The sequence below is a fragment of the Silene latifolia genome, chromosome Y (assembly GCF_048544455.1).
Source record: "Silene latifolia isolate original U9 population chromosome Y, ASM4854445v1, whole genome shotgun sequence".
Taxonomy (NCBI): Eukaryota; Viridiplantae; Streptophyta; class Magnoliopsida; order Caryophyllales; family Caryophyllaceae; genus Silene; species Silene latifolia.
In genome coordinates this window covers 252668981-252696161 of record NC_133538.1, presented here as the reverse complement: position 1 = coordinate 252696161, position 27181 = coordinate 252668981, and the positions used below count along the sequence as shown (strand labels likewise).

The following is a 27181-nucleotide window of genomic DNA, read 5'->3' as shown; positions in this document are numbered from 1 at the left end:
ACAAGCAAATTAACCAAACACAATCTAGCTATTAGAACACTAATGCAAGTAACTTGACACAACTATTATAACAACACAATTAAAAACACTAGCAAAACCGTTACCTTCCCTGGCAACTGCGCCAAATTTTGACACGCCTAAAACGTCGCTATAAAAGGCGGTCAAATTAACAATTTATATACCACAATACGTACTAATCAATCCTAATTATAAAACAAGTAAGTAGCAAGTAATGAGATCGAACCCAAGAGAAGGGGGGTTTGCAAATGTGTGATCAAAAGACCAATTAGAACGATTGTAACAAATTAACAACAAGCATGTAAATAAAAAGGGGGAGTTGGTTTGGTTTGGTTTTCAAGCAACAAATTGGAATTCAAACAAGCGTAAAAAGCAAGTAAGCAATTGAAGATGATTATCAAATATGAGAGGAAACTTAACCTAATCCAATTAGTGAACCGCTTTGGTCGATCCTAGACACAATCAATCCCTTAATTATATATTATCACTTTATTGTGAAGATTACTCTCCTAAATCTCCTTAATAGTGGTTAAATGACAAGGAAATCACAGTTAATCAATTAACCCAACTTATCAATCCTATCAAGTAGAAATCACAAACATTGCTTAAATTAACAAGAAGATAAAAGCAGTAGAGATTCAACAAGGGTAATTAAACACGATGAAAACACGATTAATGCCTAATTACAAGCTAATCCTTTACTCGATTAAGCCAAGAAGAAATCACATTCATTAGCATAATAACAAGGTATTGCAAAGATGAGATTACAAGGAAATCACACTTAATAATCCCAACAACAATAAATTAAGGAACTTGATTTAATTAAACAACAAGGAAATCACACTTAATTACACAAATCAAACAAGATTTCCAAAATTCAAACAATAAACACAAAGGATTAACAATAATAATAACAATTAGGGAAAGATTAGAGTGTCTTACAACCAAAGTTTTCACCTTTTGGTTTGGATTAAGAAGGGGGAGATTAGTTCTCTATAATAGATCTAACAACCCAAATAAGATGATAATTCTCCAACAATTACAACTTGATTAGAAATTAAATCATAAGATAATGAAAACCTAATGTCATCCATCTATATATAGTCCTAAGATAAGAAGGATTAATGGGCCTTAAGCTAGGTGCAAGCCCGTAATCAAAATTGCGGAAACCCAAAAAAATCACACGGTGCGAATTTCTAGGCACAAATTTCGCACGGTGCGAGTTTCCTGCTGGATAGCATTTTATCAGAAGGCCATATCTCCCTCGTTACTTGGCCAAATGAGCCATTTGACCGATCGTTTGAAAGCTAAGAACATAAGCTTTAACCTCCACTTGGCCTTGCATCTACAGGAGCTCTATAACTCAAGACATACCTATTAGAAGTCGATCCTTATGCAAACGAAGCTTCAAATCTTCAATTGCTTCATCCTTCCAATTCTTCATGTGTTAGTTAGTCTTATTTCTTGATTGTAAATGTTTTGTACCATGGTGGACTTCAAGACATGCCTTTAATTCTGATCATTGCTCAAAACTCCATTATTAACCCGACACTCGAAAAACGGCAATAGTGACGTAAATCACGTAAAACCGCATCCCTATGTCACTTTATTGTACTTAAAATATGCTAAATAGATAGTAGAAATACGAGCCTATCATTACACTGACACTTCACTTAAATGTCGTGTCGCGTGTCAGACACGTGCCGATTTCTGACACAACACGACACTTCGACACTTCAATTTAGACCACAAAAAAGGAAAATTCACCCCAAATAACAGTGTCCGACACAAAGACACGTGTCGGCGTGTCAGAGTAACACGGATTTTGAGGGAACAAGAAAAACAACACATTCTAACAACATTAACTCTAAACAACCATTAGTGTCAAGAATTAGCGCATTTTCTTTTAACGATATCAAATCTTAGTTACTGATTTAGAATAAAATCATTCAACAACTACTAGGTTATCATTTTTAATCCACAAATCAAATTGAGCATAACTGAAACAAACAAGAATAAACTAAAGAACGACAATTAATTCAAAATGATAAAAACTGGTGTATGTATACTAGCTAAACTCTGACCTCCACATCAGTCAAAATTAGCTCATTGCTTGCGTCTTCCATATTTCACATTTTTCCTGCAGAAAAAAGATAAATAAGCATTAGAGGCAAGTGAGAAACATAATTTGTGAACTCATAAAAGTCACACATTAAGATTTAAGTCTATAGCATGTTGTTTTGCTCTATGTAACATGCCACTATACCTCAACTGGAAGAACTCAACTTGGATGAAATAAGGGTCAGACCAACTATACAAAAATCAAACTCAAAGGCTTCATTATACTTAATCTCAATTGTAGATCATAAATCTCATATAAAAAGATTAAACGCGCTAGTACATGTTAATCCGAGGTACTTTATAGTACTGTACTTAAAAAAATGGTTCATATCGTATGATCACAGTCAAAGAGAAACTATCAAACATTAGCAACAGACTACAAGACATCAAAAAAACACAAGGTGGCATCAACAGCTCACCTACAATAAACATGAACCACCACCTCTCCCTAGTTCATTGAACCTCGGCACCTGGAAATAGGAAGAATGATTCAGTAATTAGGGTAAGGGCTTTTATAAACTAATATCTAAAAAATCCTAAGTAGAATTATCTGGCAGAGATGATCAAAACATGTCAGTTCAATTAACTACAGTGAGAAAAGTAATGAGTCATCTTAACCTGACAGGGAAAATAGTTTGCAGCCTAATAAAATCAATGTCAAATAATACCAAAATATCTTCAATGATGAATGCTTCAACTTGATATACTACAACCAGACTGACTGACTAAGCCATATTGTGAAGGTTCTACGATAACAGTGAATGGTTTTAAGATAGACGTGAAGGTTTCTAAAATTTCCCATTGCTATATACAACAACTCTTTAACCAAAACTCGCAGTTTAATATGAACATGCCTGTTTTTTTCATCAAATTTCACAGCTCTATCTTAAAACATCGCTTTGAATTATAATTATATCCCAAATTAGCAAGAAGGATACGTACCGATGGAATTAAAGCAATGAGTTTAATCGATCGATTTGGTACTGTGAATTCGAATAACAGAGAAAATGCAGCAAAAACAACAGGAGCGAAAGAGAGGGACAACCAAGTGGTGTTAGTCTAGTGGTAGCCGGGTTAAACATCGAACCTTGCAGAAATGCAGGAGTTGAGAGGTCTCGGGTTCGACTACCAGCTGGGGCGATGATCACTTGGCCACTGCAGCCCCCCGATGGGGGTGGCTTACATGGTCCATGTGGTGGTGCGGGAATACATGGGCCCGGGAGATTCAACCCCTCGTCATCAAAAAAAAAAAGAAAGAAAGAAAGGGACAACCGGACAAATGGTGAGTGAAACCCTAGAAGGATACAAATCGCAACCATATTAAATTCAACTCTCGTATCTCCAAAACATATATGAGTACAAAACTTAAATCAGATAAATCCACCCAAATTCAGCGAAAAAAAACCTAAAGTAACAAAATAAAACTCAAATCTTAAAAAAATTCACCAAAATCGAAGGAAATAAACCTAAAACAACGAATTCTCAAGCCTCCAGATTATAATTTTAATCACCTAAACTAGCGCATATCTAGAAAATATCAAATTAATAAGCTAAATGTAACATGATTGATCTCAAATCAAAATTCGAGAAATTGAAAGAAAAATTAAAATGAAACCTGAAAATCAGAGAATCGAGATGATGAAGAGGAGCCATTGGAATGGTGTAGGGAACAAGATTTGAGAGAGGCGACGATTCAAGGATGATTAGAATTGAGGGAGATGAACATCAGTATGACAATTGAATTGAAAATGAGAATAAAAATTAGGGGTATTTGGCCAAGTTTAAAAAGTGATTTTGTAAATGTAATAGGAGAAATTTGGCCAAACACTATAATTTAGGAGATTGTAAAACACTTTAGAAAAGTCAAAACCTACAAAATAGCCCCTAGAAACAGAAGCACTAAGTTGTTTGGTTTGTTAAGGGAATTGAAGTTCCAAGGAAATAAGAGTTCCCATGATTTTGTAAATCACATGAAATGGAAGAAAGATGTTTGGTTAGAATGTGGGAAGTTGATTCCACAGGAATTCACACTTACCTATGGGGGCCTAGGTAAGCAACTTCCCACATCATGGAGGAATTGGAGTTCCCATGGAACTTCAATTCATGTGATTTGGGGCAAACAAACAACTCTCCCATTTTGCAAATCCCATGAATTGTAATTCATGTGTTTTAGAATGGGTAATCAAACGACCTCTAAAAAAATTGTTGCTTCTGCTTCTGTTTCCCACGATTCCACAAAAAATTATGAGCGCCAAAAGCAATATTTTTTACCTCCATTATATCTAAGAAATCAATCTCTTATACCCTATTAATACCAGCCAATCAATTCCTTCTGTTTCCTACGATTTCATTGCTATGTGAACTCAAGTTTTTGTCTCCTATCAAATCTTTTGATCTGCTTTATAATATTAGGTAATCATATACTCCTTTAATTGTTTTTGGTTAATCCTTATTGTTAATTCTTCAATAGTCATAATCTTCTCTAATTTATCATGTTACTTAGGTTCTACTAATCTCAAGCATTATGAGATTATTAATCCTAGTTTTTCAGTGATACAATTAATTAAAATCGTCAAAGGAATGTTGAATAATTGTCGTGATGTATTTTGCTTTTGATTTTGATCTAGTAGTATTTGATTAAGATGAAGATTAATTAAAGAGAAGGGATTAACAATTTACTTTAGTCTTAGGTTTCAGGATATTAATTTTTGTGAATTAATTTACAACATGCATGATAAGTTGAATTGGTAAATTAGAAAATTAGTGAATATTGGGATCTATTTTGGCAAAGACCGGATAGTCTATATCAATGGTAAAGATGGTTGTGCTGCGTTTCTGGTTGAGGAGATGGACGCCGATGTCATGGTACTTTATGTCTAAGGGTGTGTCGTACAGAGCATCTACTCTTTACGCCATAATAGTCCGACTTTCCGGCCATGAAACCCAATCACCCATCAATTTGCAGTTTATAATTTCACCTTGTTATTGTGTCGAACTTTTCACTCTATGTCTAAGTCGAACTCTTTACTCTATGTCCAAGCTGCTTCCACTGCTACTGCATCATTTACTATCTTTTCCTTTGTTCTTTGAAAAAGTAGAGCAAGAAATTGTGCTGGTTTTATTTGACGAGGAGTCGGAACGCTAGTCTAGTCCCTTGTGCCTCTCCTTGCATGTTCTATAATTTAAATTCGAGCACTTCTAATTAACAATTAACATCCTTACGTTAGTCTTATATGGGCAACATCTATGAGATATTATTGTTCAATACTAACGAATGGCTGATAAAAATTTGAATCCGTTTTTCAGTTAGTCTCTCTTAAGACGATATATATATGTCCTAAGGTTAAAATAAGTCAATTAGTGTCCCATTTGTATGAATTAGACAAATATTTTATTCGTTCTTAGACATTCTACTTTCGTTTTATTTGTCATACTTTGCGCCATCTCTCATACTTGTTTCTAGCTTTGTTCCTTTTGGGTGACTCAAACTAAAATGGAGTCAAATGTTGCATCAAGTAGTTAGTTAGTTACTGATTTACCAAAAAAGACAAATACATATTTGTTCAGTTTACTGAAACACGTTGGTTTTAATGGTAAAATATACGTGTCTTTAGTTCAAATGACTAATATCCCATGACTTCTACAAATGAAATATATTCTATTGACTGATTTTTCTTTTTTTCTTTTTGTTTCATACTAGAAAACTACTATCATCAAGCAATGCAACAACAATTTGCATCGACTCAGTATTCTGAAGAGACGAATAATGATTCCAATATGCAATTTTTGGCTAAAGCGTCACTAGAGAGGGTAAATACTTTATCCTATTGTCTCTAACTTTTCAAAGTGCGATAGTAGTAATTTTTTATTCGTTATTAAACTTTACCGTTTAGGTGAAACAACCTGTTCGTCGTAGTGTCCGTGATTTTTCGTTATCCCAAACTTTCAGTGGACTGTTAACTTCTCATATGAATGATGAGGTAAATGTTCTATGTAACTGAAAAATGATTCACGTAATTCAAAATTGTATATAGTTTAAATAGAAATGTTGTCTTGAACATGATTGTGAATGTAAATTGCATTAGGAATGTAATCAAAATATGATAAAAGGTCCACTCTGAGCACCTAATGGTACGTCAAAATTTGTAACGAAAAAGGAGAAGGCAAATTGGGATCCTTTAGCGACAAATATATTTTGTGAAGTCTGTGCTGAGGAGGTACATGATGGAAATAGGCCTAACACACACTTCAATAGGGTAGGATGGGAAAATGTAGTTAATAAGTTTCAGCATAGAACTAGAAGAAAGTATGACCAGAAGTAGTTAAAGAACAAATGGGAATCTCTAAAAGATCGGTATAAGGCATGGCAGCAGTTAATTGGTTCCAAGACTCGTTTAGGATGGGACTATAACAAGGGAACTGTGGATGCTAATGATGCATGGTGGGACGAAAAAGAAAAGGTTAGTTTATTAAAGTAACTACTATCAGTACTCAATACCATCTTCAGTACCATTAGACTTTAGACTTGGAATTTTGTCTTGTAAGACATAGAAGATCTTATTTTAAACATTGCAGGTTGATCTTGAAGTTGCTAGCTTTCGACATAGTGGTATTGAGAATTTAACTGAGATGGAAGTAATGTTTTCTAATACATTTACAACTGGTGATAATTCATTCAATCCGTACATGGTGACTGAGACGGAAGTTGACAAAGGTTATGATGCAATTAATGACGTTTTTAATGATAATATGGTTGGTGATGAGAGTAATGTTGACTTGGAGAACATTGAGGTAAGTAACCATTTGCCCTTAAAAAAAGACCACCAGCATGTCAAGAAGAGAAAAGAAACAGCTGGAAATGACAGGAAAAGTCATATAACACGTAAGGGTAAGAAATCAAAAGTAAGTACCGCCGTGGAAATACAAAGTTAGCTGGTCAGAATTTGTAATCTAATGGAGACTATAGTTGTTAACGGTCAAACAAAGGATCAATCTAGATATAGTATTAGTGAGTGCATAGCTGTGTTAAAAATGATCCCGTCAATTCATTCTAGAAGTGAATTGTTCATGTTGGGTACCCGTTTATTTGTTAAGCCGAGTACAGAGAAATATTTTTTGCACTTGAAGAAGATGATCTTCGAGTTAATTGGTTGGACGAAGAGCTTAAACGAGAGAAAAATCACACGCCACGACGTTAGATTCTACTTGTGCTATCTTATCTTGTTTACCATTATTTTTCATTAATTTCAAGTTTTTGCTTTTGATTTCCCGACTTGTAGAAGTATGACAGTTGACATTTCTTTCAATTTCTGGTGAATTAATAATAATCTTCTTGTTGTTCGACTTGTTGGCAAATTTATGTTTTTGCTCTTAGTGTGTCAGCTTTGGGATTCTCATATATCACTCTACCTTGTATTTTATTTGTTTGTACTATAATTTCATTGTCAGGTAGAGTAGGAGTTAAAATTTAAGAAATCAAGTGTCTTTTTTTTTCATTGTCTTGCAGGTTGACAGAGTTGGTGCAACAATGTAATAACTTAGTTTGTTGAATTCTTGAGTGGAGTATGACATTTAGTTCTTATTGTATAAAGTTATTATCATCTATTTACCTTTTAATCATTATTTTTTTTAGTTTGATGAAGATGATACAGTTAGGGAAGTGAACAAAGATGTGGAAGAAAATGAAACAGGTAATAATGAGAATAATGAAGAACAATCGGATATCGAGTCAATGAGTGAAGATGAGGCAGCTGATGAAGATCAGGACATGGATGGTGAAATATTGCTTCAGCAAACCCATGAAAAATTAAAGATGTATGTGTTTGCTACCTTGGGATTGATTGTGTATTTGTGTGCATACAATACTACGTTAAATATATTTATAAGCAAAACATAAGGACTTCAATTTGCTCGGGATGGCAATTTGTGATTGAAGTGCTAAATACACCGGGTGACAGCTACAGGACATTTAGAATAGAGTCACGTGTCTTTATAAGATTAGCTGAATTATTAGTGCAATATGGATTGCATCCCACTAGAGAGATGCGTGCAGAAGAGGTGTTCACAATATTTCTTTGGGTTTGTGCACATAATCAATCAAATCGTACTCTCCAAACTAGATATAAACATTCGGGGGAAACAATTAGTAGAAAGTTTAATGAGGTCTTAACGTCTTTAGTGACATTTTCTAGAGACATCATAAGACCGGCTAATTACAATTTTAAAGAAGTTCCTAGAAAGATTCGATATGATTACAAGTTTTGGCCTCATTTCAGAGGGTGCATAGGTGCTATGTATGGTACTCATGTTCGTGCATTAGTTATTGTGGGATATATCTGTATGCATCCCTTTAACTTTAAGGATTATAACGAATTATAAAGTGATGATTACGACTCATAAAACTAAATTGCATAAACAAAACGTAAAGGATTAAGAAATAACCTTCGGTCCTAGCTTTTATGGCCTATGAACAATATCGCAATGATATTCTCCTATCAGTTGCACCCAAGACGATATGAGAAATGCCCTTTGATTTTGCTAGAATCGATCCACAAATTAACACATTAATTTTTAGGTTTTGTGTTTTTCTTTTGATGAGATGGAGGCTAGGTTGAGTTAGAATGATTAGGTCAAAAAAATATGCTCCCTCTTCCTCTTATTCTAACCGAAAAAGAGAAGGGAATGGGGAGTCTTTTTTTCTTCCTCATTTCGGCCCAAATCCCACCGAAATAATAAGGATTAATATCCATATTTTCGGTTATTCCAAAAATGTATAAAATGTGTTAAATATAAATTGTCATATAGTGAGGATCGAACCCATAACCTCTTGGTTTGAGTACCCTTACTATTACCACTATGACACATTCATCTAGTTGATTAAATATAACCGATTACATTTAATTACGAATTAACATATTAATTCGTCCAAGCTAACATCATATACATTAATTAAATATAACATATTATATTCAATTTACGAATTGCCAGTTAATTCGCCTCAACTAATATTATTTAATCTTCATTAAATAATTGTCTCATCAACACATTGACTAACTGTTTAGTCATATAAGGCATCAATGTGATTACATTTCCATAACCACATCTCTCAAACACATCCTATAGGTGTGACCTTAAGGGACCAGTTGATCACCGCCATCTGTATGATAATAACGTCAAACTCTCGAGCAAGCCAACCGTTATTAGGTAATCGTTAATCAACTGATTAAATACGAAGTATACCCTTGTGAACCTATAAGAGATTTATAAATGTTATCACACTAATTTGTGGAGGACACAAGCTCCAACAAACTCCCACTTGTCCTCACAAGTGTATGTGCGATAACCGATCCTCATATCCTAAAATTTCTCCCGCTCAATATAAAACAATTTGCGAAATCTGTATTCACAAAGGTCGTATTTTACAAGCGATCTGTATCAAGAGTGGTTTCCCCGACTAGAGAGTAACTTAACTGATAAACGAATCATCATTCGAGCATGGCCATGCATTTCAGTTACAACTCCTCGAGTGGCCCTGAGAAATAACTATACCTGATAAAAGGTTGGATATTTTCCTCAACTCGAATCCTGCAGATGTAAGCACAGTATGAAATGACCCAAAAAAAATCTACTTAGCCTCCAGTTACGGCAGACTGTGAGAAAGAAACCAAAGTCACCCAAAAGCTGCCTTAATCTCAAGAGACAGTTGATAGTCAAAAGAATCGACTCTAGGAACACAATGGATATCCTATCCACAACCTGGCACCGAATGTTTTTAAACATTTAGGACTCCATTACGTTGTCACAAAAATTTGTCCTACGAGGTATCGTTATAATCTCGCATTTGTGATCGATCAGTCAACAGTTTGTCTGATGGCTCGTTGAACCCACCATCAATCGACTGCACAATATAATAGCCAGAGTTATCAGCTCTTGTAGGCGATTACGGACCAAAACAAAATATAATGTAATTCAGTTCACTTTGTGGCGTTCAAAGTTGTCAGTACAATCCACATGAAAAACAGAATATTATAATAAAACGATGAAGTTATAAATAGTATATGAAAAAGATAATGTATCAAATTCATAATCAACTACTACAACTCAGGAACACGTTTAATTCCCATGGAAATAACGTGCTCTTCATGATTATCAAAATTCAAAGGTTTAGTGAGAGGGTCCGCGATGTTATCATCCGTCGCAATCTTGTCAATCACTATCTCTTCTTGCTCCACGTAATCACGGATCAGGTGAGCTTTCCGATGTACATGTCTAGATTTGTTGCTAGACTTAGGCTCCTTAGCCTGGAAGATGGCACCTCTATTGTCACAATAGATGGTGATCGGGTTATTCGAACTAGGAACTATCGTAAGTCCTTGTAAGAATTGACGCATCCATATCGCTTTCTTAGCTGCTTCCGAAGCGGCATAGTACTCGGATTCAGTAGTAGAATCTGCTACAACACTCTGTTTGGAACTCTTCCAGCTGACCGCAGCACCATTAAGAGTGAAGACGAACCCGGACTGAGATTTTGAATCATCTCGATCCGTTTGGAAGCTAGCATCTGTGTAACCGATTGCGCATAGCTTAGTATCGCCTCCATAAGTCAATACCCTATCCTTAGTCCTCCGTAGATACTTGAGGATATTTTTAACAGCTATCCAGTGTGTTTCACCTGGATTCTTTTGGTACCGACTCGTCATACTCAATGCATATGCCACGTCTGGACGTGTGCATATCATGGCATACATGATTGATCCTATTACAGATGCATAAGGAACACGACTCATGCGATCAATCCCTTCAGGCATCATGGGTGACTGAGACTTGCTTAACTGCATCCCAGACGTCATTGGAAGATTCCCCTTCTTGGAGTTGGTCATGTCGAACTTCTCAAGAATCTTATCCAAATAAGACTCCTGACTAAGTGATAACGTCCGTCGTGATCTATCTCGGTAGATACGGATTCCCAAAATGCGTTGCGCCTCACCTAGATCTTTCATCTGGAAATGGTTCTAAAACCATTCTTTAACCGAAGATAGGAGAGGAATGTCATTCCCAATCAGGAGTATGTCATCGACATACAATATCAAGAATACAATCTTGCTCCCACTCGACTTGATATATAAGCACGATTCCTCGACCGATCGAGTGAAACCATACTCTTTTATCACCTGGTCGAAACGATGATTCCAACTCCGAGAAGCTTGCTTAAGTCCATAAATGGAGCGCTTAAGCTTGCATACTTTCTTAGGATGTTCAGGATCTATGAAACCTTCGGGTTGCACCATGTACAACTCTTCCTCCAAATAACCGTTTAAGAAGGTGGTTTTCACATCCATTTGCCAAATTTCATAATCATGAAAAGCGGCAATCGCTAAGATTATCCGAATGGAACGTAGCATGACTACAGGTGCAAAAATCTCATCATAATGCAATCCGTGCACTTGAGTGAAACCTTTTGCCACTAGTCGTGCCTTATGGGTATCAGTCACGCGTCTAACGCTTTATTTTGTAAATCCATTTGCACTGTAGAGGTTTTACCTTATTAGGTAAATCAACAAGATCCCATACGTCATTTTCATACATAGGGTCCATCTCGGATTTCATGGATCAGGCACTACCGTGTGACTCATCATGGATCGAACCATATCAAGTAAAGTTCGATTTCTCCGTTCGGACACACCATTTAATTGAGGTGTTCCAAGTGGAGTTAACTGCAAAATGATTCCACGATTTTTAAGGTGTTGATTAAACTCATTTGAAAGATATTCGCCACCCCGATCTGAACGGAGTGCTTTAACCTTTCTACCCAGTTGGTTTTCAACCCTGTTCTGGTATTCCTTGAATTTCTCAAAGGACTCACTTTTATGCTTCATTAAGTAGACATATCCGTATCTACTCAAATCGTCCGTGAAAGTGATAAAATATCTATAGCCATCTCTAGCGGTAATTGACATAGGTCCACAAACATCAGTATGTATGAGTCCTAATAGGTCACTAGCGCGCATTCCAACACCTTTGAAGGAAATTCGAGTCATTTTGCCAATGAGACATGATTCACATGTGCCATATGTAGAAAATTCGAATGCGGGAATAGTCCCATTATCGACGAGTTTCATTACGCGTTTCTCATTTATGTGTCCCATTCGACAATGCCATAGATAGGTTTGATCTTTGTCACCAACCTTTAATTTCTTATTATTCATGTGTAATACTTCCGTGGTTTGATCTAAGATGTAAATTCCATTCATGGAAACTGCTTTGCCATAAATCATTTCATTGAAAGAGAAAATACAGCTATTATCCTTTATTGAAAATGCAAAACCGTCTTTAGCAAGTACGGAGACAGAAATAATGTTCTTAGACAAACTGGGTACATAGTAACAGTTATTAAAAAATAACTCAAAACCACTAGGGAGTTGGATTACATATGTTCCCTTCGAGACAACAGCAACTCGTGCTCCATTCCCGACTCGCAGGTCCACATTACCTTTTTCGAGAGGTATGATGTTCTTTAGGCCGTGCAAATGATTACACAGATGAGAACCATAACCAGTATCAAGTATCCAAGTTCCGAAACTTGCATGGTTAATTTCTATCATATGAATATAAGATGACATACCAATAGCAACGACGCGGCCTGCTTTGATGTCCTCACGGTAGACGGGACAGTTCCTCCTCCAATGTCCAGTCTTGTGACAATGGTGGCAGTCAATGTCACCGCCCTTACTTTTTGCCTTGCCCTGTGAGCCACTAGTCTCACCGGGCCCACTCTTACCGTTTCCTGGCTTCTTGAATTTTGGCTTACCTACAGTTAGGTCGCCTGGAGCTTTGCCCTTGTTGGAAATCGTGAGAACATCCTGCTACATGCTCCCACTCAATTTCATATCCTTCTTGGTCTGTACGAGAAGTGAGTGTAGCTCATGAGGACTTTTCTTTTAGTCATTCATGTAGTAGTTCGCCCTAAAAAGGGCAAAACCATCGTGAAGAGAATGAAGCATTCGGTCAATGACAATGCTCTCACTGATTTTGCAATCAAGTGCCTCCAACTTCTCGACATTCTCAATCATGTTAAGAATGTGTGGGCTAACTGGTTGGCCCTTTTGGAGTTTCGCATCAAAGAAGCGACAGGTATGCTCATAAGTAACGATCCTCGGTGCTTTTGAGAACTCGTTAGTGAGCGTGGTGAAAATCTTGTTCGCACCTTGCGCAATGAAGCATCTCTGCAAATTGGTTTCCATTGCAAAGATGAGTACGTTCTTTATCGCACCCGCTTCCATAACGAAATCACTATAAGCAAGTGACTCGTTAACTCCCGCATTGGGGCCTGGGTGTACCGGTATTGGCTCAGTTAAGTACTTGAGCTTACCGTCAAATGACAACATTCCGTAGTCCGCCTCCCGATCCGCAAAGTTGGACCCATCATTCTTCAGTCGCGTGTACTGATTATGTTGTCCATAAAAACTTTCAGCCAGGACTCGCGTCCAAGTGTGGCACTAGGCATTGGGATTTCGTTATTTCCAGCCATTTGTTGTAACAGTAATATAAACGTGTTCTACACTGCGAAAAGAAGAATAAATAATAAGCATGTGCATCGATTTTAATTTAAGTCTAATGAACTAGTGTCATAACGCGAAGACTCAAAACATTTATACAATTGACCTTGCTCAAGAATTATATAAATGATCCCAAGACTCAATTATCTTTAAATTGATAAGCCAACCTTTTGGCTAATTCTACTGTTAGAATTCTTGGTCGATAAATTTAGAAATTCTATCTTTAGTCCATCATAATCACGAGAAACTCTTCGGATTATAATGTTGAGATAAACTAAGTCAACACAAACTACTTACCCAACGTAGAAGGGGTCATATTATGCCTACCGACGAAGAAGGGATTCATAGTTGTTTGCCCTTATAAAGACTAATCTCAATTTCCGTTTTAGAGGAAGATCCCATCAACTTTATTTTAATTCATTTTAAGTGAACTAATATCTAGCATGCGTGAATGAATAAACTAAGATGATGGCTTAATAAACATGTGACATCTGTATGTCTATGAAAACTAACATACAACCTATATGTGTCAATTTTCATGCATTTTAGTAGTAGGTGGTTTGGTTTTAGACGGAAAATGATGCATAAACTATCATGTGAATGAAAAGCAATAGGAATGAAAAACGTAAAAGAAATAATAAAGTCCTAGTGTGGCCTATCCTATCAAAATGAACATTAAATACAAGTTTGGAATCCATCCTTGGACCCGAGAAGCTTGTCTCGATGTTCCATCTTGATCCATGTAGTGGGAGTGAGCTCCAATCTCCATCTTTAGTCTTCTTCGAAAATTACAATAAATAAATTTACATAATAGACCTATTTATTACATTCTAATTTCAAAACCCAAAAACTAAAGAAAAATAAAGGAGATTCGAGATCTCAAATTACATTAAAAATTATGTTCCCATCATTACGAAAACATAATTTGACTAAGGCCACACTAAGTATTACAAATTACAACCGATTACAAAAATACGTAAATAAATTCATTCAAAGATTTATTCAACAAAAGAAAAGCATCAACTAAAAATTAAATATGCAAGACATAATTCTTTAATTATGTTGATTAATTTTATCCAAACCACCAATTTAAATTATCAAATTAAGTGACAGTTCCTCAATTAATCACATTAATTTCAATCTTAATTCATATTAAACTTGTAATATGAATTTAATCCATCAATATTTTAAACTGCTTTAAAATAATTAGGTATCTAAGAATTATGAACCGCTTCACAATTATTTATCATACATTGCAAATTTAATGTATAATCATAATTGGCCATAAAGACAAAATAAAAAGCCTTTTTTTTTTTGCTTTTTGAGGCTCGGCAAAACAAAAAAACAGGATTTTTTTTTTATATAAACAATGCTCTCGGCAAAACCAAGAAAAAAAACAAAACAGCCTGGTTTTTTTTTTCTTTTTGCGGTTTTTCTGTAAAAACCAAAACAAAACAATTTTTTTTTTTATAATCTTGCCACTGTGAACAGTAACCGAAACAATATTTTTTTTTTCACGGCTCAAATTAAAACAAGAACCCTAATGCCTCTTTTACGTCTCTTTTGCGGCAAAAATGCCCTAAAACAAAAATTCAATGAAGGAAATCGTTTATAGTTGCTATTAGAATATGATTAGCATATGAATTAATAAAACATGATTAATCGTATATGCCAAAAACTATATAGCAAAAACAAATTTCTATATCATCGACATGACGATTCTATTTACAATTTTAAATTAATCTTCATTAAATAAAAAAACTACCAATTTATCATATGTTTATATTAACTGATTAAACAACAATATGAAAAATCGAAATGGAAATAATCATCAAAAACATGAGCATACTCGGCTGGGAAAAAAAAATTTCTCTCGGCCAAAAAAAAAATATCAGCCGAACCCAATTTTTTTTTTTTCGAAACCCTAAAAATCGTTTACATCCAATTTTATGAAAATCATCAAAATAAAATTCGTAACCTTGGCTCTGATACCACTTGTGGGATATATCTGTATGCATTCCTTTAACTTTAAGGATTATAACGAATTATAAAGTGATGATTACGAGTCATAAAACTAAATTGCATAAACAAAACGTAAAGGATTAAGAAATAACCTTCGGTCCTAGCTTTTATGGCCTATGAACAATATCGCAATGATATTCTCCTATCAGTTGCACCCAAGACGATATGAGAAATGCCCTTTGATTTTGCTAGAATCGATCCACAAATTAACACATTAATTTTTAGGTTTTGTGTTTTTCTTTTGATGAGATGGAGGCTAGGTTGAGTTAGAATGATTAGGTCAAAAAAATATGCTCCCTCTTCCTCTTATTCTAACCGAAAAAGAGAAGGGAATGGGGAGTCTTTTTTTCTTCCTCATTTCGGCCCAAATCCCACCGAAATAATAAGGATTAATATCCATATTTTCGGTTATTCCAAAAATGTATAAAATGTGTTAAATATAAATTGTCATATAGTGAGGATCGAACCCATAACCTCTTGGTTTGAGTACCCTTACTATTACCACTATGACACATTCATCTAGTTGATTAAATATAACCGATTACATTTAATTACGAATTAACATATTAATTCGTCCAAGCTAACATCATATACATTAATTAAATATAACATATTATATTCAATTTACGAATTGCCAGTTAATTCGCCTCAACTAATATTATTTAATCTTCATTAAATAATTGTCTCATCAACACATTGACTAACTGTTTAGTCATATAAGGCATCAATGTGATTACATTTCCATAACCACATCTCTCAAACACATCCTATAGGTGTGACCTTTAGAGACCAGTTGATCACCGCCATCTGTATGATAATAACGTCAAACTCTCGAGCAAGCCAACCGTTATTAGGTAATCGTTAATCAACTGATTAAATACGAAGCATACCCTTGTGAACCTATAAGAGATTTATAAATGTTATCACACTAATTTGTGGAGGACACAAGAGCCAACAGTTATACCAAAAGAAGACGAGATCCCTTATATATATGTAGAAGGGGTTTTGCAACTCAAAATGTCAAGGCAATTTGCGATTTTGACATGTTATTCACATTTGTCGAAGCTGGATGGGAAGGGTCTGCACACGATTCTCGAATTCTTACTAAAACTTTAGCAAAATTATAAGGGAAAAATATATTTCCATATCCTCCAGAAGGTCAGTTACATAGTTTTTTTTCTCCCTTTTCATTTCAATTTATATTTTATTTTATCTTTTAGTACTAAATGTGTTTTTCCTTACAGGTAAGTATTATCTAATCGATGCAGGTTACTCAAATTTGAAAGGATATTTGGCACCTTTTATGGGGAAAAATGCACGTCACCATCTTGCTGATTATAAGCGATCGAGTCAACCTCCAAGTGGGTATTTTGAAATATTCAATTTTGCACATGCATCTCTTAGAAATGATATAGAGAGATCATTTGGCTTTTGGAAAAACAGATGGAGAATATTATTTAACATACCCAGTTATAAGTTTTCTATACAATGTAAAATAGTGGTTGTAACTATGGCGCTACATAATTTTATTCGAAAAAATGCTCTTAAAGATGAAGAGTTTGATAAGTGTGATGCAGATCCAAATTATATGCCCAGCGTAGAAGATGAAGATGGTTCAGATGAGCATGGCGATGAAGATGATTCAGATGAGCATGGCGATGCTACAGATGATGAAAACATGTCTTTTGTTCGTAATTCAATTGCTACGTCTTTTATGAACATGAGACGATCTTAAAATTTATATTTGAAACGTTAACTGTATCTATCTATTTGTTGGCACACTTTTGATTTGACGAGGTTGTGTAATCATAATAATTTATTTTAGATATGTCATAATTGTATGTTTGCTTGAATTTCTTAAGATGGAGATTAATAATGCAACTTTACCAAAATTTTAATTTTCTTAACCCAATTTTTTTTATTCAAAAGACGTTGTTATTAATAATGTTAGTTTAAAAAGGAAAAAAAAAACCGGAAAATAGGAAGTAGGCCAAACACATCCATTTGTTAAGAAACTGTTTTTACAAAAGTTAGGTCATGCAACTACAACTTTTCCAAAAAGTAGTTTATGAAAAAACTCCTTTTAAGAAGTAAAAACTCTTTCACATAAACTTGGCCAAACAGCACCTTAATTCGGTTTTGATTAGGATGTCGCAATTTTATTTTTTGGAGGACGACAAAATGAAATTTTTTTAGATTAGTGTTGATGATATAAGCGAGGAGATTCAAAGTTGCTGTTTTTTTAATTAAAATTGATTATTATATTACTAAAATGGATATACAGTCGAAAAATGGGTCGACACTTATAAAAGCGTCGATCATAAAGCGTCGAAAAAGTAAGGGAATTGTAGTAGTAAGCCGGACTGCCTTTGCCAAACTCAATGGGAGAGAGTGAAGAAAAGGGCAGAAGAGAATCCCGAATTTGCTAAAGCATCTCGAATAAATAAGGCAAATAGAAGGTTGGGATCAAAAGATAAGAAAGCATTAGGAACCCACACTCTCGGCCGAAAGAATGCAGTTTCGGCTTTTAAGAAAATGGTAAGTGCATTTTAGTTGAAACACAACTTTATAAAATTTTTTATTGCATTTCATAATTTATTCTTAGTCCATTTCATAACTTAGTTTTATCATAACAAAGCATTAACGATTGTCGATCTTAAAACTATTTCATGTTATGCTTTTTTCAGGGTCCTGAAACCACATTGTACCAGCTCATGTAGAAGTCTAAGAAAGACAAGCACGATAACTGGATTAAGCCTCGAGCAGCAGAGACCGATGTAAGTTTTTTTAATCGATTTAATTAGAAAAAATGATTTGTACGGCCACGCGTCATGTCAATAGAGGCTTTGATCGAAAGTTATTTTATAGATTAGTATAGTTTTATTCCATTTAATTTCTAACTAGCACGTTTTCCTCATTTATTGCCTTTTCAGGCTAGGTACTACGTACTAATGAACCAGCCAATACCCCGGGGAGTGCAACCAGACCCGTATGAGTCGTACTATAATGCCGTTGGAGGCTTTAATCGGAAGTTACGCGTGTTCGGTACTGGGTCAGCGGCACCAGAGTTGTACACATCTCCCGCTAATAGAATCGCTTGTCAATCAGTTTCTTCTTACTCACCTAGTTTGATTTCTCGAGTCGCAATTGAAAATAATCAATTGCGAGAGAAAATAGGTAGGGTGGATATGGAACTGATGACCCAAAAGCACAAAGGAGATATCATGGAGGCGTTCTTGGCTGAGAAGTTTGGATGGACTCCCCCGACCCTACGTGCTCAGGTGGCTCGACTCCAAGTCATAGAGACGACTTCACGGATGACGGCGATCCATTTAGTAGTTAACACGTCACCTTGATTAGGTAAAATAGTTTCTTAAGTAGAAAAGAAAACTTAAAACTTTGTAAATTAGAATGTTATATTAGATTTTATGAAGTTTATGTATAAAAGACAACCTTTATCTCTATGGTTTAGTGTTAGTATGAAACATGTTGTTGATTGGTTTCCGCGTTGCGGTCGACTTTGAAATTGATTCCCGCTTTGCGGTCGACAGGTTTGTATGATATATTGCAGGTTTTAGAGTTACTGAAACAATACTACGTGTATTATGGCCAGCAGCAAATCTGCTGGTTTTTTTAAAAATGTTGAATATCCATGTGATGGATGGTGGGATTCATTAATCTCATTAGTATACATATTCATATATGAATTAATTTATTTATTCATAAAATAAATACAAGATCTTATGCATGCATACATAAAACCAGTATAAGAATTGCATACTCGTTTTCCTTTGTAATGTATACATTTGCATTACAAAACTTTCAGAGTACGTGTCTAGATCCAATCTAGACATAGGCCCTCTAGCCTTAGAATAGCTCCCACTGTTTGCACAGTGTGCGGACTCATCCTTCTTGCACATCTCACGATTGCAAGTGTACTCAATTTCCGTTGTAAATATCTCTCATTGTTCTTTAGTGCCTAGAACGATTCTAGCAAATCTATTTCTTAAATAACATAGCTACAATGGTTGCTTATCCATCTTCACGTGTTTTGAATATGGTTTTGTCTGAAACCTTTCGTAATCTCAATTGTCATTTGTGTAACACCCTTACACAAATTAGTTAATTGCATCAAAAACACTTAACTTTCCATCCTTAATGCTTCCTCAAGCACTTAAGAATAATCTATATGGGTACTTGGTAACTATTACTTAAATTCGATTTTGAAACAATTCATCATACTCAAAGTATATGAAGTGTTATACATCATTACTCATTTAATTAATCCGGCATCGGAAGCAAAAGGAATCAATCAAATATGTTCAACATGATTGAACTAGTCATGAATCTTATCAACATAGGACTTCTTATTTGACGCTAATATCATGTGGATTGATCTCCATAAATCCGGATATTGAAGATGTATTATAATATGATCAAATCATTCCCGATGATCAATATGTCATCCACATATAAGACTAATTTAAAATTTCCGTAACTCCCACTAAACTTCATGTATAAACACAACTTCTCAACCTATTGAGAAAATTTTATCACGTGATTAAAATGTTGATTCCAACTCATTGATGTCCTACTTAAGACAATCTCTTAAGTTGCACATTATTTTAGGATTGCAAGAATCTACAAAACTCATGACATGTATTGAATACATTTCTTCTAATTGAAGAAGTGGGTTTTAGATTCACTCGCTATATATCATCATAATTAAATACAATCCCTAAGAAGATCTGAATAGTTCAAAACACTTTGCAACTAATCAAGCTTTGATATCTCTCTTTGATTTCCAACAATTCCACTTGGAATTTATTTCGGATTTTCATGGCTCTAAGCCTTGTAATGAGTTGTGAGATAGTAATAGGACAAGAGAATTGGTGACGTACACTTGTCGAGGAAATTGGGAGATTGTTGGAGTGTCCCCGACAATAATGCGATCACAGTTGTCGATCATGATGATCACATATTTAAATCTCATTTTTAGAATATGTAAGGGATGATTCATTTTATAGTCAACTGATCAACATTAATCGGTAACGATTGGCTTGCTAGAGTTTGGCGTTACTGTCGTGGGACGGTGGTCGTCAGTTGATCTCTTAAGGTCACACCTAAAGGATGATGTCCTTATTTGTAAAGTTGATTAATTGTATGACGATACAAGTTGATCAATTCCTTAAAATTGAACAGTTCAAATTGTGAGAGAGAATATTATTTCTTATTTTAATGAGATTAAATAAGATTTATTTTAGTAATAAAAATGCTTTATTACTAAAATTGTTTATTGTTTGAGAAACAATAGAGATAAGAATGATTGATTAATTATAATTATAAGATGTTGTGAATTATAATTATATGACCCATTTTATTTATGTGATCAAGTATCACTAGTCAATTTGTTGTATGTAATTTAAGTAATTTATAAAATGATATTTATGTGATAAATACGCATTAAATAAATTAATAACATGTAACATACTACATGTGACATATTGTGTGACAAATGACAAATTGACAAAATAAAATGGTAGTCCATTTTATGTATATGGACCAAAAATGGTGGAGGAAAGTAGGAGTTAGTGGGTTGTTTGTTTATTGGGACTAAATAAACAATATGATTACCTAGCCTAATAGGTATGCATACCTATCACATGGAATAGAACAATTGTGATAATAGATGTGCATAGGTCCCCTAATAGACTCCCTACCCACCGGTTTTCCATGCCCCTTTTTAGATGAGAATTTGTTCTCTTATCACTCATTCATTATTCATATGCAAAATGAACATGCAAACTCTCTCATATTTTGTTCATCTTTCTCCAAAATTAGAGAAATCATGATCAAATTGTTCAAATAAAATTACTAATATTATTAGTGTAATATATGAGTATTAGTAATCAATTTTAAGGTAAACGACTAAACAAATATCTAGCACATATTATTTAGTAGAGATAAGGGATAATCTTGGGTGCAATCAAGAGGAGTGGCTTCTATACTTGAAGTCTTTGAAGGATCATCCTATTACTCATCATAGCTCAAGAACAAGTGAAGATAGGAGACCTTACTTGTGCCCATAAACCGAAATATTCAATGTAAGGAACCAGTTTTCCTCTACACTTATTTATATGTTTTGCATGCATAACGTCCTTAAGTTTTTATGATTAAAACTTTAAACTAAAATATGTGATATGTAAAAAATGATTTCCATCAATGGATTAGCCGTGACAAATCCGTCAGACAAAATTCCCACTTGTGAAGGATTGCACGTCGCATATGTTTGAATTTGTGACGAATTGTCCATCACAAGGGAGAATTTTGTGACGGGTTATCCGTCACAAGTACTCATTTTGTTACGGCCAAAAAGCTGTCATGTGGTAAAGAGGATGTGACGGATTATCCGTCAAAAATCTGTCCAAGCACCATTTGTGACGGACTTTCCATCAAAATTCCACTTTTTGTGACCATTAACAATGACGGTCGTTTGTGACAGGCAATCCGTCACAAACCCGCTTTCTGTTATGGGAAAGGCAATGTAGTGACGGATTCGTCCGTCACTATACCTAGTATACCTAGTAGTGTGACACCCTAGTGTTTTTTCTTATATTGTTTACATCTCCATTTTACTACCTTCTTTAGTTTTCATTTATTTGTTACTTCTTGTAGTAGTTTTGAAAACGATCATAACCTCAATTCGTGACATAAGACATGGCTAATTATGAATGATAAGTCTTTTGAACAAACCGTCTTTGCGTAGATAATAATAATATAATAAAATAGAAAATGAAGAGATAGAGTGAGAAAGTGAGGAAATAGAAAAACCCTAAAACTCAACACAAAAACCCTAAAAATGACAATCGATTGTTCCAATGTTGAACAATTCCCTCCTATAGTCTCTAGTTTATCAAATCAAAAAATCACAAAAACACTAATGAATGATGCATCGTCTTCCTTGGGTGCGCTTGGTCCGACAGTGGTGGTGGGTGGTCCTAGAAGTGTTGATATACAGAAAACAAAGAATGTTAATGAGGTGGTTGGGATCTAGCCCTACGAGCTGGAGGCGATTATTCCGGGGGATCAGGAATGGGTCTTTCAGCTTAGGCGAAAGGGCAAGCATTAATTGAATGTGATAGAAGAGGAACCTTCTGATTTGTCGCGCTTTACTAAAGATGATGTGAAGGATGAGCTTGGGTACTGGAAGAACTCAGTGTATTGCTTTATTTGGGTGTCAACCCTCCAATTGAACTGGTAGATGGGTTCATTTAGCATATGTGGGCTCATCTCCCTATTGACAAGGTCTGTTTCCTTCCCAATAGGGTGTTTCTGGTTCGATTCACCAATAGTGCTGCCAAAGATAGGGTCTTGCATCAGGGGCACTTCTTATTTAACAATAAACTATTTATTGTTCGACCTTGGAGTGTTGGAGTTGAGTTGGTAAAGGAAGAAGTTAAAGATGTTCCAGTGTGGGTTAGGTTATTGCATCTGCCATTGAAGTTTTGGGGTAAGTGCTTACCTAAAATAGCTGGATTGTTAGGTAAATTCGTTCAATGTGATTCTGGTACTAAGGATAAGACCAGATTAGGGTTCGCTCGTGTCATGGTAGAAGTGCCTTTTGGTAGAGCTATCCCAGAGATAGTCAAATTTATGGATGAAGATGGTGTTGTGGTTACTGCTAAGGTGGAATTTGAGTGGAAACTGATTCTCTACAAACAATGCAAAGGAATTGGGCATGAGACTGCCAAGTGTAGAAAGCCTAAGAAACCATCAAACCAGAAGGAGAGTGTTCCAAAAGATAGAGCTCTGAAAAGTTTGGTAATGCTACTTTCTTGGAGTCTCTGAATACTGTAACTCCTAAAGTAGGCATTGGTATAATTGGTTGTATAGTACCTCCCTCTTAGGGTAACACTTAACATTGGATTTTGGAACATCAGGTGATTCAATAGCCAAGCTAAATAAAATAGTATTAAATGGTTTACGAAACATCACCAGCTTGGCTTATTTGGTCTTCTTGAGACAAAGGTAAAACCTTTGTCTCTAAATAGTGTAAAAAATAGTCTTTGTGCTAATTGGTGTATCTCTACTAATACTTCTTTTCATAGGGGGGGGGGGGGGTAGAATTTCGGTGTTATGGAACCCCTCTATGTATAGTGTGCAGTTTATGGATTATAGTGCTCAGGTTAATTACATGGAGGTTAAAGATCTAGGCACTGGCTATGAATTTTTTGTTACTATGGTCTATGCTTTTAATGATGTCAAGGGTAGACAGGTGCTATGGGCTAAATTGTGTGCTTTCAGGAAATATATTAAGGGGCCTTGGGTTACTTGTGGGGATTTTAGTACAGTTTTGGTTCCTTCTGAGAGATTGGGGGGCAACTCTACCTTTGAGGAGATGGATGATTTTCAAAAATGTGTTAATGAATGTGGAGTTATTGATTGCCCTACTATTGGTTCATTGTATACTTGGACCAATAAACAGGAGCCTGCCTCAAGAGTTTTCAGTAGACTTGATAGAATGTTGGTGAATAATGCTTAGTTGCAGGATAATGGTTTAGTGTATGCTCACTTCTATAATGAAGGGGTTTTTTACCATACCCCACGTGTGGTTGAGGAGCAGTATAATATAGGGAAGCCAAGGAGAAGCTGTAAGTACTATAATATATGGAGTCATGCTGAGGAGTTTAAAGAGTGTGTTGGTCAGGTGTGGGGAAGGAATTGGAATGGCACTCTGATGTTTAACTTGGTTAAGAAGTTGAAATGCCTCAAATGACGTTTGAAACAATTGAATAAAGCAAATTTTGATTATATTGTAAATAATACTGCTAGGGCTAAAATGAATGTAGAGTATATTCAAACTAAGATTAGGGAGGATCCCCTCAATTCTGTGATCTTTTATCAAAAGATTGAAGCCACTACTAGTGTCAGATTCCTGGATAAAGCTTGTACCGATTTTTTGTTACAAAAGTCAAAAGATATTTGGGTGGATAAGGGAGATGACAATACTAAGTATTTTCATACCATATTTAAAGGAAGACAAATTAGGAAAAAAGTAATTAAAATTGAGGATACCAATGGGATTAGCTGTGAGGAGCCTCACCTAATTCAGGATGCTTTTCTGAAATTTTATACCTCTAATGGGTACCTCAGTTGAAGTGTTGAAAATAAGTCATACATTAGTGGGGATGGGGAAGAAATGTACTGCTGATAACCATTCTATTTTGCTCCTACCTGTTACTAATGATAAAATTAAGAGGGTGATGTTCTGTATTCCTAGTCATAAGGCTGCTGGGCCCGATGGCTATTCTAGTGCCTTCTTTAAGGATGCATGGGATGTTGTGGGTGAGTCTGTATGTAATACTATTAAATATTTTTTTTATTCAGGTAAACTTCTGAAGCAAGTGAATTATACTCTCATTGCTCTCATCCCTAAATGTGCTTTACCTTTAAATGTGACTCACTTCAGACCAATCTCCTATTGCAATATAATTTATAAGTGTATATCAAAGCTGCTGTGTAACAGAATGTCTGAGGTGTTGCCTGGTGTGATTAGTTCTAATCAAAGGGACTTTATAAAAGGCAGAAGTATTGTTAAAAATATCCTTATATGCCAGGACATAGTTAGGTTATACAATAGGAAATCAGTCTCTCCTAGAATCCTGCTGAAGGTTGACCGGAAGAAAGCTTATGAGTGTGTTACAACTGCCAGTTACTCCTTAGTATTGAATGGTGATATTTTTGGGTTTTTCTAAAGGGAAAAAAGGTCTGAGAAAAGGGGAACCTTTGTCTCCTATTTTGTTTACTATTTCCATGGAGTACTTGAGGAGGGTTATGACATATGTCACTGAAAATATTGGACTAATATCACCCTATGTGTGGCAAACTGAAGTTATCACATTTATTGTTTGCTGATGACCTCTTATTGTTTAGTTAGGGTGATGTGGGTTCTATTATGGTGCTTCTAAGAGCTTTTACTACCTTTTAACACTTCAAGAGTTAAGAGTAAAGTTGTCGCACATCGGAAAATATAGAACTTGTGATATGTTTATAAGAGGTTCTACCCACCACTCTAGTAACAATGCCTTGTACTTTTGGGTTTAAGTGAGGGCAAATATGGGCCCAAAAGTACACATCCCATCTTATTGGGGTTGTGTTATAACTGTGGGAGGTCGGGTTGTTATAAATGGTATCAGAGAAATCCTGCGACCGTGTGGTGAGCCTATCGTAAGGAGTGCTCGGGTCACCCACCTAGCGGGGGAGGATTCTGGTTTGGTTGCGGTCAAGTTTGAGGCACAATGAGGATGTTGTGTTCTTTAAGTGGGGGAGTTTATAACACCTCAGAAGTTAAGAGTAAAGTTGTCTCACATCGGGAAAATATGGAGTTTGTGATATATTTATAAGAGGTACTACCCACCACTCTAGTAACAAGGCCTTGTACTTTGGGCTTAAGTGAGGAAAAATATAGGCCCAAAGGTACACATCCAATCTTATTGGGGTTGTGTTACGACGGTGGCGGGTCGGGTTGTTATATACATTTTCAGGGGCTTATGGTCTACATGTGACTCCTTCAAAAACTAGTACTTACTTCATTGGGGTGCCTGGCTGGGTGAAGGAGGATATTTTGCAAGTTGCAGGCACTAGTAGAGAAATGACCTTTGGCTACGGTTAAAAATGACTTTTGGTTACGGTTCCTCAACCGTAGTAAATCAAGGCGTTGCCTTAGATCAAGGCGTTGCCTTATCCGGGTGATTAACGAGCTCAGAGGATAAGCTTGGAGCAGCTTTCTCAACAGGCAGATTACAATCAATAGGCTTGTTAAAAACCACAGAAGATAAAGGCAACACATCACTTTTGGTCCCGTCGTCCATAGTGGTCATAGAACCGGCCCTCAAACCTTTTCTCCTTTTTCGTCTTTTTCTTTTTTTCTTATGGGAAGTGACTGAGCATGTATCAGGCTCCTTGATACATGGTTTAAGAACTCGAATTTTCAGAATTGACAAATGTGATTTCTGGAAAAAACTCGCTTTCTTACCATCAAGGAGTTTTTTATAAGTACCCGCATAAATTTTTAGCACGGAGTGTCCTCCCCCTTTTTTCCTAAACTGAAACATTTTCTTTTCCACACCATGGGAATCCCCGATCAAATCACTGTTAGGGTCATTCTCATCCAGAGAATTAACCATAGCACAACCATTAAAGTTACAAGAGACCTCACTTGTAGTAGGCGAAACATCAATAATACAAGATTGTAACTACTATACTCAGAAGCTAATTTACAATTAAAACCGTATCCATTACACGAATAACAATTTGCAGGATAAATTAAAGATGGTTACAATTTATCAAATATACCTTTTGAAGAGCGCCATTTTTTAACCCAAACTTATGTAGTTCTGCCTATGACATACCAAATATTAGAAGGGCATTTCAGAATAATATCTACAGAATGGCCGCAACCAGTG

At 35.5% G+C, this 27181-nt stretch overlaps 1 long non-coding RNA gene across 1 annotated transcript; it reads right to left on the bottom strand.

Annotated features, from left to right (window-relative positions):
• Window positions 1-916: 916 nt before the first annotated feature.
• LOC141626464 (uncharacterized) lies at window positions 917-3932 on the bottom strand. Its single transcript, XR_012536045.1, has 3 exons — window positions 3755-3932; window positions 2559-2609; window positions 917-2158 (listed from the first exon to the last, which is right to left on the bottom strand). It is a non-coding gene; the product is annotated as an uncharacterized LOC141626464 (long non-coding RNA).
• Window positions 3933-27181: the final 23249 nt, after the last annotated feature.